This window comes from Cupressus sempervirens, chromosome 3 (genome assembly GCF_028749045.1).
Source record: "Cupressus sempervirens isolate cs-2001-9-10 chromosome 3, ASM2874904v1, whole genome shotgun sequence".
Taxonomy (NCBI): Eukaryota; Viridiplantae; Streptophyta; class Pinopsida; order Cupressales; family Cupressaceae; genus Cupressus; species Cupressus sempervirens.
Genome location: NC_143120.1, coordinates 235,937,502 through 235,951,022, shown reverse-complemented (window position 1 = coordinate 235,951,022; position 13,521 = coordinate 235,937,502). Strand labels below are relative to the sequence as shown.

The 13,521-nt window shown below is 34.1% G+C and overlaps 1 long non-coding RNA gene across 2 annotated transcripts; it reads left to right on the top strand.

Moving 5' to 3' along the window:
• Window positions 1-231: 231 nt before the first annotated feature.
• Window positions 232-5,647, top strand: LOC149565726 (uncharacterized). Of its 2 annotated transcripts, none has more exons than XR_016361506.1 (2): window positions 232-285; window positions 5,319-5,647. It is a non-coding gene; the product is annotated as an uncharacterized LOC149565726 (long non-coding RNA). The 2 variants fall into 2 exon arrangements; XR_016361507.1 differs by lacking the exon at window positions 5,319-5,647 and adding an exon at window positions 3,192-3,915.
• The last annotated feature ends 7,874 nt before the right edge of the window (window positions 5,648-13,521 follow it).

Sequence of the window (13,521 nt, the reverse complement as noted above, 5' to 3'; positions counted from 1 at the left end):
TTCCTTCTTTTAACATCTGTTCTATCTTTTAGCGTGTGTCGTGTGACGTTTGTACTTCCACATAATTTCAGCAGCACGTCTATCATGCTTCCCAGCATATTTTCCATCCGTATGTGACCTGATATCTCTTGATTACCACTTTTATTGCATGGTGTAGTTGATTCCTACTTGCATACGCTTTTATGATCGACTCTATAAGTATCTTCGTACATAATTGCAAAGAAGGGAAGACTGAAACCTGCTCTTACCATTTTTCGAGAGTCTACAACACACTTTTGCTTCAAGGTACCATTCATGTAAATATTGGTAGTTTTGGTAGATGCCTTCAACTATTTTTTACTTACTTCCTTTTTTGTACTGTTTGCATATCTATTCTCTATCATAGAGGTATACATTCAAGAATTAATCTTGCATACAGATGCACATATGTGTTTATAGAATTGACAAATATGATGTGCGTGTAATTTATACCAAGACGCTGAGTGTATGGTTATTTTTTGCAATTCTTCAATTGCTATCTATTGATGGACTATATGCTCTTGTTCGATCTGATCTGTTGGTACCCGATGACTTTATTTTGGCATACTGAGCGATTGTAGCTAAATTGATGTGTTGAGATTTATTATAAGGCCTGCGGTTAAACTTAAAGGAGTTCTTGATTCTTGTGAGCTCCCCTGATTTAGTCATTTTCTTGAGCCTGTTTGACAAAATTTTCTTGAAATTTTTCTTCAATTGAGGCCCATATTTCATTTGACTGAATTTACTGATAGAATGCTGAGTAGACTCATTGCTCTCCTTTAGTTCACCTATTGCCTCTTCTATCATCTGCCAAACTAATCAAACATTTCCTCGGTAAAGAAATTCATAAAGTTTTATACAACTATCATGGTTTTTCTCAAAATCACTGAGAAATGATATTAAGGTGAAAATTAATCAAGTGGCATGGAATTTAAAGAATGCATATTGAAAAAACATTACCTGACGGTAAGTAGGATGAGTTGGAGAAGGCCCCTTTGATTTGTTCTCCATTAACATTGTCTAGCTTCAACACAGATTTTTGTTTTCTCTGTGAAACTGAAAGTCTGCTGAAGTAAAACAAGAATGGAGGGGACTATTTAAGGTTGAGCGGAAACTTGCATGAGCGCGAGCTGGGGGGAGTCAGTTACGTGTAAGCTTTGGTCCACATCCAGTGAGACAATTTGAACCGTCCATAGGCTTATGATAAACCCATCATGGATTGTTTGTTAGTTTTGAACAGTAGAGTGTCTCTAGAGGATTTCTTTTTCACATTTTTGGTCATAAAGCTTAATCCAGGGAGGAAGATATACACAACAAAAAATTATTGATGTTTGGAGATTCAACTTCACTTCAAAGAAAGGAAGAAAGGGAGGATAGATTTTTGTATACTTTCTACATTGTACAATCTGTATATTGCAGTTATGGGTAATAGATCAACTTTCTACTTTAAATCTTAAATCCATAAATACATAGACTATTCTTAAATCCATAAATACATAGACTATTTATATATATTATTTATTTAAAGATCTTTAAATAGATAATAAATGGATAAATACATTTCTTACCTCACATGAATCTATAAGATAAATGTTTTGGATTATGTGATTGAATTCGGATAAGTGATTATATTATGGTTAGTGTTATGGTTATACTTATGGTTTTTATGATTAGGAGAAATTAGTTTAGTTTTATTTCACCATTAGATTTAGGGTTGTATTGAGAGACTAAATTAGTTTTATTATAATATTTATGAAAGTTACATCTTTTTTATTATAATATTTTATGAAAGTTACATTATAGTTAGTATAATGTTTAAGGTTTGAAATTAAAGATCATAATGCATTTTAGACTAATATATCACATTCATTTTGTTATACTTTTACTAGTACTTGTAAGTACTTTGATTTTTTTTTTCTTTTAACAAAAAAAAAAAATAAAGTTATCTCAAAATAAGCTAATCTAACGCATTTTTAATTGAAAGTTTGTGATAAATACTTTGTCTTAAATATTTGTACCAATTACGAATTATACTACATAATAATATTAGTTACATGAAATCAAGGTTGCTTATGAAGGATTCAATTTACCTAAAACATTTAATTGACCATGGCCCATATCATGCTCTAAACACCTCCTATTTATGCCATTCACATATTACATAATAAATAAATTCTCCATTATTTGTCTAAATATTTGTTACCTTCTCTAAAAGTACTTCTAACCTACAAAACTATGGCAGATAATACATATATGTTCACCGACAAATCACACTTTGTTACTTTCAAATAATTCTTTTTTTAAAGAAAAATTCTTCCATGTGTTATTACCCTTTCTATCAAGAACTAGGCAATAATGATCATGATTTTAGTGGGCCCATTCAAAGTTATCAATATGCTACATCCACTTTTCTACTAGGCAATACCAATCATAATTTCAATGGGTCCATTCAAAGCTATCTATATGCTACATAGACTTTTCTACTTATATTAGGCCAAATAGATGGACCCAAATTTTTTTTTTACAAGTCATTTCTTACAAAAATTTAAACATTACATATTTATCTTTGGCATCCTTATTGCAACCTTAGGTGCAATCACTAGTTTAAAGTCTCTAAACAATAAAATTTAATTGAGAGTAACCTTGACTCTCTGCATTTATTCCACTAGCACCGAATCTACTGCAGCATGTTGGAATAAGTGATAAGTGATATCCATGTAAGTGATTTGCTGCAACAAAACTACTATTTTGTTAAGCAATTGACTCACGTATTCTATTCTCCAGCCATTAGTTGAGTGTTAGAATAACTACACCGTTGAATGAGTAATCATTGTTGTTTGTTACAACCACACAACAAGTTGTTATTGACATCTCCCAGTCCATTAATTGATGACTAAGTAAACTTGCAGTTCTGTCATCTTCACCTTCTCCACACATGAAATCAATTGAAATTTTCTTGGTTCTAGAAAATGTAAAAGTATATATATATATATATATATATATATATATATATATAGAGAGAGAGAGAGAGAGAGAGAGAGAGAGAGAGAGAGAGAGAGAGAGAGAGAGGTAATTGTGGTGCAAAAATCAATCAATAAACATTATCTTTCTCTTTCAAATTTATTTTGTGCTGTTGTTCTTTCCTTTTAAATTTGTTTATTTTTTCTTCACAGCAATACAACAAAAATTATTAAAGAGCGGAGGATGGCTCTAATGATGGTAAATTCTACTCAAAGCTTCACATTCATGATAATTGAGATGGGCAATTTTGATCATCCTCAAACTTAAAATACTCAAAGAGTTTAAACTGAAGAACGAAGTGGCATGGGTAGCAATGCAAGGGAAGAAGAGTTGGTGTTTCAAAAGCCTTTGCATCTGGCTAAAAAAGTAACAAATTGAAGAGCACTATGACGATGAAATGAGAATGCAAATAATAAGCAAAACGTACAAATAAAGCAAGAATTTAAATAATGAGGCACAGAAGGCACAAACTGACTTAGAGTAAAGAGAGAAGTGTTCTAGGGCAATCAGAGATGGAAACACTTAAGGCATTTGCAGAGCACGAATAGTGCTAATGGAGATATGAAGGGAGAAAATGATTTAAGCCAGACAAGATCTTCTCCCCTACGAAGTTTTATTGAAACTATTTGAGCATTGTTCAAGCTACCACTGGCTCCATCTGACCTAAAATTAAATTGCTGGAAGAGTACAAGTTGTGTGTAGGAAAAACACAGATTTCCTCTCTTTGAATTGTTGTGTCAGTTGGAACATATGATTGTTATATTTAGTGATGTTAAATTTACTCACTAATATCACTTATCTTTTGTAATGTTTATATGGGTAACTCATGTACATTTTCCATCTATCAATATATCTATATTGTCTTAGTTTCTTCTATCTGCCAAGTGAACACTAAGCATATTCAGAATTGATAAATCTTTTGAGTTGATAGAATCACAGTCACTCTTTTGTTAATCGTTCTCATTTTGGTTAGACATGTTGTCTGCAACAATATACTTAATACGGCTTACTTCTAGAGCTAATTTTGTGCATGACCCCTGATACATGATTTAATTTTCCTTTCACCAGTGCTTTGATGATAGAAACAACTAATAAATAGTCCTTAATAAAGAATGATCGATTTACTTCTTAGCAACTTTCAATATCATATTGTATAGCTGTTTGACAGAAATGTTTTTGTTTTGAAGTCCAAGTGCTCACAACAGCTCCAACTATTCAGTACCTGACCTAATAAATTGACATGAAAATGTTAATCCAACAATTTCACATTGTCACTAAGCTCTATCTTTGAGACTAGTTTAATTCTCAGTCTCAAATGATGAAATATACAAGCACTTCTATTTTTAAGGTTTTTGAGTTTAAAATGTCCACAATTTTCAATAGATACCATCTTCTGTGAGCTTTATTCTCAATATGTTTCATGGGAAGTTGGAATTAGGTGGCTAAGGTGATGAAGAGTGTGTCTTTAAAGTTAATTATAGTAGGTTTTCTTTGTAGGATTTTCATTAACAATTGTTTAAAAATATATTAAAAAGTTAGGTAACAATTTCCAATGAGATAAGATAGGGGATAGCACAATTCAGTGCCTCAAAATCCAAGACTTGTCTTAAGTAATTTGGTATTCTTGTTGAAATTGTTGCCAAAGGCATGATCCAAGTCTAAGCAAAAAGATTCACAAAATTTTATTGTATAATACCTAGACCTTAGATCAAGCAAAAGCTGAAATTGTTTCCAGAAAGGTCTAGAGAAGTCAAATATTAGTATTGAAGTCACAAGATTTGAATTCTAATTTGAACATGTCAATCATAAGATTCAGATGAAATTCAGCAATGATAAAAATTCAGAAAAAAATCAATATTAAATTTAACTTAAATAAATCTATTTATTTTTAAATATAAATAACATATTTACAAAATTATTAAAATAGTTTTCATTGCTAAATAAATAAACTAAATAACTTAATATTATTCTAAAATAAAATTATATTATTATAGATAACAATATTATGCTACATTCAATAAAATTCCAATAAGATTTAGGAAACGGTAAAGATTTGTTGGAATTCAAACTTAATGGAAGCAATTTGACATATCCTTGTTGGAAATTAAACGTCAAATGCTTGCAAGTTGTCCTCGAGCCCCACGCCCATCTACCCTTATCAGGTCACCATAGGCATCCATGAACAGCAGGCATTTATTTTTTGGTAGGTGAGATTTTGAATTTGGATGTTGAGGGGGAAAAAAATGACAAAAAAGAATGTTTCTACATTCATTTTGCAGAGTTCAAGCAGATCAGAGAGAAGTTGCAGAGCTGAGCAGAGAAGGAAGAAGGAAAGAAGTTTGTTCCTGCAGTTGCACGTGTTTCCCCTGTTCACTTTGTAACTTTGTCATTATTAGATTCGTCCTGTTGAAGCAGTGATTGCTCTAGGCACTATTGTATGCAGCCATTAGAGCTGTAAGTTTAAAAGTTTATTGAAGTTTGAAGTATTATCAGTTTAGGGTTATTTTAGGGTTTTCTGGTTGAAGTCGAATGCTCCCAGATTTTGTAATAGTTTAATGAAAGATTGAATATAAAGCAATCAAACATACTTAAATCTATTTTCCTCTTCTATTCATCGCATTTGACAAGTTTGTTTGAAAGGTTAAAGCTTTGGCTTTCTAGTTTTAATGGTGAAAGCATTCACGTTGAATTTCTCTAAGTTATAATATTCTAGTTGAAACAGAACACTCGGCACCTACTACAATTTTTGTGTGCCGAGCTCTTTAAGTGCCGAGCATTTTCTTTATGTGCTGAGCTAACTCAACACCTATTGCATTTTTCCTTTGTGTGCCAAGCTCACTCGGCACTTGTTGCCTATCACTCGGCACCATCAGTGCTGAGCAATCTGTGACTCGGCACCTTCATGTGCTGAGCAAGTACCGAGTAAAATTGGCACTCGACACCCTCATGTGTTGAGCACTTTTCAAGTGCCGAGTAAACATTTTTAGGTTTAGGGTTGTGAGTATTTGAGTATTAAATTAATTTTTAATTGATATTTCTCACATGATATCAGAGCTTTGAGGCCCCACATCCATAATGAGTTAGGGAATTTGTTTTCTTGAGATATTTGACATGGTAGGGGATGCAAGAAAGATATGGCAACAACTAGCATCCTTTAATGGACAGAATAATGATACATGGGAAACGAAGATGAAAACCATTATGGTTGCAAATGATTTGTGGGAGTTTGTAGTTAATGGATTCAATGATGTGACTAATCCAACTCAGTATGTTTCCCTCACAAATGCACAGAAGACTCATTTGAAAGAATCAAGGAGAAAAGATGCAAAAGCATTAAGTTTGATTGAAGCAGCAATGACAGAGATAGTATTCCCAAAGATTGCAGTAGAAAATTATGCAAAGGAAGCATGGGATATCCTTGAGAAAAACTTCAAGGGGACTGATAAAGTCTGTACTGTAAAGCTACAGAACATCAAGAGGGAGTTTGAGAACTTTCAAATGAAGGAAAATGAATCAGTTGCAAACTTCAATTCAAAGACCTCCAATGTGATTAACCAACTGAAGTCAAATGGAGACAACTATCAAGAGTAGGGGATAATGGAAAAGATATTGAGGAGTTTACCTCATAAATATGCCAATTTGGTCATGACCATAGAAGAGGCAAAAGACCTCACTGTTTTGACAATGGATGAGTTGATGGGTACACTTCAAACCCATGAGCATAGGATCAATAGATCCACATCTTCTTCTTCCCAAGAGCAACCATTCAAGGCTCAATCAAATCCAAGAGGAAGAAATGGCTCAGGCAGAAAGTCCAGAGGTAGAGGCTGAGGTAATGGAGGACAAAGGAATGCTGCAACAGAAAGTTCAGGAAGAGCAGATGGAGCAAGTAGCTCTCAAAATACCTCAAGAGGAGGTAAGAAAAACTACAACTCAAATAAGAGTAATGTAGAATGCTACTACTATCATAAATATGGGCATTATGCAAATGAATGCTGGAAGAAGCAAAATGATCAGTCAGGACAAACAAATGTGGTTGATGTGAATATGGAAAGTGGAAACAATGCCACTGCCTTCATCATGTGCAATTTTGGTGAAGAAGGAAGCCCTGAGGTTTGGTACCTCAGCAGTGGATGTAGCAACCACATGAGTGGTAATGAAACCTTGTTTTCATTCATTGACAAGAGTTTCAAATCGAAAATTAAGATAGGTAATAATGAAACCCCACCAGTTGTGAGCAAAGGATCTATTATGGTCTGCACCAAAAAAGGTGAGAAGAAGGAAATATAAAATGTGTATTTTGCCCCTGGTATGAAGCACAATTTGATGAGCATTGGTCAGCTCATTCAAAATGGATACAAATTGTTGATAGAGAATGACAAGTGTGTCATTCATGAAAAAGATGGAAGCAAGAACTTACTTGCAGCAGTTCAAATGACAAATAACATAATGTTTCCCTTGAGGATAGAGACATGTTTCTCATCTCAAGTTTGTGTTGCACCTCACACACAATCAGCTCTAAGGAGTGTGATTGAAGACCCTTCACGTTTGTGGCATCTCAGGTATGGTCATCTTGGCTATGCTGGTTTAAATTTATTATCAAATAAAAGAATAGTAGATGGTTTACCATGTGTAGGAAATTCATGTGACAAGTGTGAGGCTTGTATTTTGGGTAAGCAACATAGGCTTCCCTTTAATTCTAAAAATTCTAGGAGGGCTAGATATCCATTAGAGTTAGTGCATACTGAACTAGTTGGTCCTATGCAAGTTACTTCCATTGGGGGGAGTACTTATTTCATGACATTCATTGATGATTTCAGTCATAGGACATGGGTGTATTTCTTAAAGAATAAATCTGAAGCATTTGATAAATTTGTAGAATTTAAAGCCCAGGCTGAAAGAGAATGTGGACACTATATCAAGGTCCTCAAATCAGATAGAGGAGGGGAGTATACCTCCAATTCTTTTGTAAAATTTTGTAGGAAACATGGCATAAAGAAAGAGCTCACAGCCAGCTATACACCATAGAAAAATGGAGTGGCTGAAAGAAAGAACAGGACCATTATTAAAATGGCAAGGAACATGATGAAAGAGAAAGGTCTCCCAACTAAATTTTGGGGAGAGGCTATGGAAATAGCAGTTTACCTAATTAATAGGTGTCTGAAAAAGGCAATCCATGACAAAATTCCAACAGAAGCATGGTCACGAGGAAGATGGACAGTTGAACACCTAAGAGTGTTTGGATGTGTTGCATATGCACATGCGCCTAAAGAGCAAAGGCAAAAATTGGATGACAAAGGTGTGAAGTGCATCTTCACAGGGTATAGCTCAAAATTAAAGGCATAAAAATTGTATGACCCATTGAACAACAAGATGATGCTTTCAAGAGATGTGGAATTTCTTGAAAATTAGTCTTGGTATGGTTCAATTGATGAGTCACCGGGCACTTCAAGTAAAGTGCCAATTATGAGTGAAGAAGACACTGATGAATAGCAAGAAGAAGGAGTAAATTGAAGAAAAAGCAAGCAGGTTTAGTCATTGCCGAGCTCCTCTAGGAATGATCGAGTGTCAGTGTCGAGTAACAGTGAAGACCGAGCTAGCCATTCTGGTTGAAGCTGAATGCTCCCAGATTTTGTAATAGTTTAATGAAAGATTGAATAGAAAGAAAGCAAGCATACTTGAATCTATTTTCCTCTTCTATTCATCGCATTTGACAAGTTTGTTTGAAAGGTTAAAGCTTTGGCTTTCTGGTTTTAATGGTGAAAGCATTCACGTTGAATTTCTCTAAGTTATAATATTTCAGTTGAAACAGAACACTCGGCACCTATTGTAATTTTTGTGTGCCAAGCGCTTCAAGTGCCGAGCATTTTCTTTATGTGCCGAGCTAACTCGACAGCTATTGCATTTTTCCTTTGTGTGTCGAGCTCACTCGACACTTGTTGCCTGTCACTCGGCACCATCAGTGCCTAGCAATCTGTGACTCGGCACCTTCATGTGTCGAGCAAGTGCCGAGTAAAACTGGCACTCGACACCCTCATGTGCCGAGCACTTTTCAAGTGCCAAGTAAACATTTTTAGGTTTAGAGTTGTGAGTATTTAAGTATTAAATTAATTTTTAATTGATATTTCTCACAAACCTATGACTTAGATTAGTAGTTTTATCAGTAGCAGCACACGAAAGGAAATGATGGAGCAGGTTTACAGCCTATTAATTACTGTATGCCCATGATCATCTAGATTGGAGGCATTTGCAAGATGAAACAACGAATCGTAAATACAATTCAATTTTTTATAGATTGCTTTAGTGGATTTTACAGATACTGTCATTTTGAGAAGCTGTATTTTGCTTTCCAACTGTGTTGTGAAAAGCTAAGACATTTTTTCCTTAAAAGCATCGCTCTATTTCGTAAATTTAAATGATAGGATGTTTATTCTTCTTGTCCATTTCATATTTTTTAAGGCAAACATTTCTTGGCCATTTCATTAAATAGAACAACTAGAAATCAAGAAAGGGTCTGATTTTGAACAGAGCTAAGATGGTTTTTTCAGGTGTACCTGGAGATTAAGAAAGTTCGCCATGCAATGGTGGAAAATAGGAAATTGACTGCAGTTGTTTAGAAGATATTTTATTGGGTGTGCAAAGTAGGAAATTGCCAGTGGTGGTTCATGTGAGAAGACAAATATTTTATAATCAAGATCGCTTCTAAGCTTCAAACTACACTAGTTAACATTGCCCTTTATTTGAAGCCTCTTTTGTAATTTATCATTTTTTCAAAGCCTATGAACAGATTCTACAAGATACTCAAAATAAAAGCAACTATGAACTACCAAATAAAACCAAATATGTGCAAAAATTTCTTGGAGCATTGTCATTTGAAATTTTTTTTTCCCACCTATCAATTTGACCAGAATATTTCTTCCAACCATTACACCTTGTTTGGATGCCACTGCTAGTATAAAATAATAAATAAATAAATGATAGTAATATAAGTAATAATAAATAAATCTCAAACAAAATAAAAAAATTAATTAATAAGTAGAATGAAAGGGGCATCCGACGTATGACTATCGAGCATAGAAATGGATTGAGTACATGATGTAGTTGTCATCAACATCAATAAATAGTAGAGGAAAATACATGTACAATGAAGATAGTTAAGTAAGCAGCAGGAGAAATATAACAAAATTTTAAGCAAGAAATACTTATTTCAAGGTAGACTTAATGGAAAATGTAAGCAGAAAGTAAGATATCCATCCGTTCAACAACATACAGGATTTAACAAAGGAAAACAATTCAACAAGCATTAAACACAGGGATGAAGAGACAATAAGATAGATTTAAGTATCTGTAGCGACCGGTACCAAGAGCACATATACAAACTAGAGGAAGATCCTTGTGAGTAGTAAACACAAACTGGATCAAACCTGTAACAGATCGGTTCTAGGACTACTATATCGAACAGACTGACAATTAATCTTATTTAAAGAAATTACAAGGTGCATATGCTTTCATTATCAAGTAATTATAAGGATCCAAAAAAGGAGATGATATCCAATACAGATATAAGCAGCAGATAGACAAAAAAGTTCTGAGTTCAGATCCGTTATACCAAAATCTAAGTAATCTTAACTTGTCTGAAGTTAAATCAAAGCTCATCTTATTAAAGGAGTTATTTTATTTGGTAAAGCTCTAATCCTGACCCTAATTTGTGATTTTAGGGCACAAGTTAGGGCAATCCCAAAAAAGGACATTCCACTGATGCCCCCAACTTAATTTTATACTATGGTAGTCCTTTCCCTACAGAGCATTGGGTTGTTTATTTCAAGACCACAATCCTTAGGCTTCCTTTAATCATGAGCATTCATCAAGTTATTTTTCAAAGGTAAAAAAAGGGTTTGAACTAAAGTGTGGGTCTGGTCGCGAAACAATGTGTGATTTAAGGAAATGAGAGCAGTTACAATTAATTTGATGTTGAAAGAAAAATGATGGGTGTAGTCTTTTGGAAGAGGGATATAAAGAAGTCAATGAAGGAGAATGGAGGGGCATCATTGACTACTTTTTGTATATCATCTCAGGCAGGGGAGAGATTATCCGATTATGTTTTAACAAACTGACGGTGCTACCCCTCCAAACCTCAAAATTGAAGGATGGAAACCTCTGTCTCAAGAAAATTTTGGGCACTGGGGGACGTCACTACGGAGAAAAAAGGGCTTCAAATTGGAGATGGTGAAGGAGTGGTGAGAAAACAGTGGGGTGGGGATTAGAGCGTTGCAATATACTATAGATATAGTACTTGCAATGCTAGTTTTGAAATGATGTATAATAGTATAAGAACTAATAAATTATAATATCAAAGAACTAATAAATTATAATATCAAATACTTCAATACAGAAAATTTTTGGAAAGTTATGGTGGGGGGACTTGGAGACGTCAGGTCCCTGACACAGGGACGTCCCTCACTCAAGTGCGTGGAGATTTTGTATGGGGGTCAAGTATGCCAGTTACACTTATTTTCTAAGGCATTCATTGTGTTAAACTGCTCCATACTTCAAGTAATCCAGTAGTTCTATACCAAGAAATATTTAACATAAACCTTTCTTGATTTCGAAGTGTCTAAAGCAATATAAACTTAAATTTAACAGAAAACATTAGTATAAAAAGTTAGAAATTCATATTGATAATTAATTGTATAGGAGTTACATTTTTAAGTAATACATTTTGACTACTAAAGAAAATTGAATGGGACATTACAAATGATATTAAACCTGTATTATGCCAGCTGGTGAATCTGCATTACTATGTGACTTAGTGAGAGACCCAATAGATATTATCAAAGAGAACTAAGCAAAACTCAATTGATGAGAGCAAAGTGATAAAAAATCTTTGGATTTTTGGTTAGGGGAATGGTAACTTTGAAGATGCAAATAAAATGAAAAAAATTGACTATATCATAAATATGATGAGGCAAATGTTATCTAAGATGAATAATGCAAAAAAAATCCACATGATAAAGATAGTGAGGACACTTTTAGCATCAACAATAATAAGCATACAAGTGACATGCAAATAACCAAGATTACGTCTATGAATAAACCCTTCATCCCACTTTCATTCAAAGGGGAGAAGTTTCCTTAGAAGAAACAAAAAAAACAATGCAAGATGATATCACTGCTTCTTATGTATTATATAGAAATCTCCCTGTAGAAATACAAGACTCAATGTCTTTCACAAATTACATAAATAATTATGAAGAGAGGAAGAAATGGATCAAGAATGAAGCCTAGACCCCAATCAGGACAAAATGAATATTAGTGAGCTTTGGATACATTAAAGTTATCTATATTTGATGGATCTAATAAGTTTACAAGTCATTTGTAGGTGCTCAAATTAGATACATACCTATCATTTGAACCAACGACAGAGGATAATGATATCAAATTTGCGCCTTCTTCTCAGAGGATTAGCTCACGAAAGATGGTACTCTGGATTGGTTACCGACTGTCATGTACTAAAAGACACATGATAAATTTTGCAAAAGGTTATTGATGCATTTAACAAAAAAATCCAAACATCCATTTTAGAGGATTTGCATAATTAAAACAAAAAGGGATAGTGGAGAAATATATAGGAGAGGTTCAAAGATGATCAGTAATGGTGCCCAATATTTTGGAACATAGAAAGGAATTAATATAGCTTTGATTTTAGAAACTTCCATAGCTAAGAATAAGTCCTTGCAAGAAAACCCTCATTTACAGCCTAATAAGAGACCTCTTCAAAGGGTTTTTCTCCACAAAGGTGGTACCACCACAGTGATTTTGATGAAGTAGCTAAAAATGAATTGTGCTCAAACAAATTAAACTTTTCTTGCAAAACCTATGAAACTTTGGGTGTCGTCGTTTGATAAAGGAGCATGTGCACTGAAAAAATGTGTTATCTGATGAGGAGGCAAAATAAGAACCTAAAGAATTTGAAAGTGAGGAATGAGGAACTTGTGACCTAGCCAACTGCTCGAAAATATGAGAGATCCTACAAGGGCACAACATTACAATCCTAATTGATGGTGGAGTCACACACAATTTCATTGATGATTGATTAGTTGTTATAAGAGGGATACAAATAGAAGATTTCAGCCAATTCAATGTTAACAGTAACAGATGGTTTTATCATTCAAAGTACTAAGAAAATTTAACAATTGGAGGTTTCCTATTGGGAGACACAAGATGCAATATAACTTCTATGTGGTGGGCATAAGTCAAACAAAAATGGTATTGAGAATGCAACTGCCGCACTGTTGGATAGTTTAGGCCAAAGATATTGAAAGACACATCCCAGACCCCCTGAGATACTTCTTAGGGGCCAAGACGTACCTTTGATGGGAAAGACTTGGCTGGAAACATCATGGTTTGCAGCGCACATTCCGAAAAAGACTACCAACATCTCCTGCTGTTCCCGCCAAAATCTTTAAGTCTGCCAACCCCCAA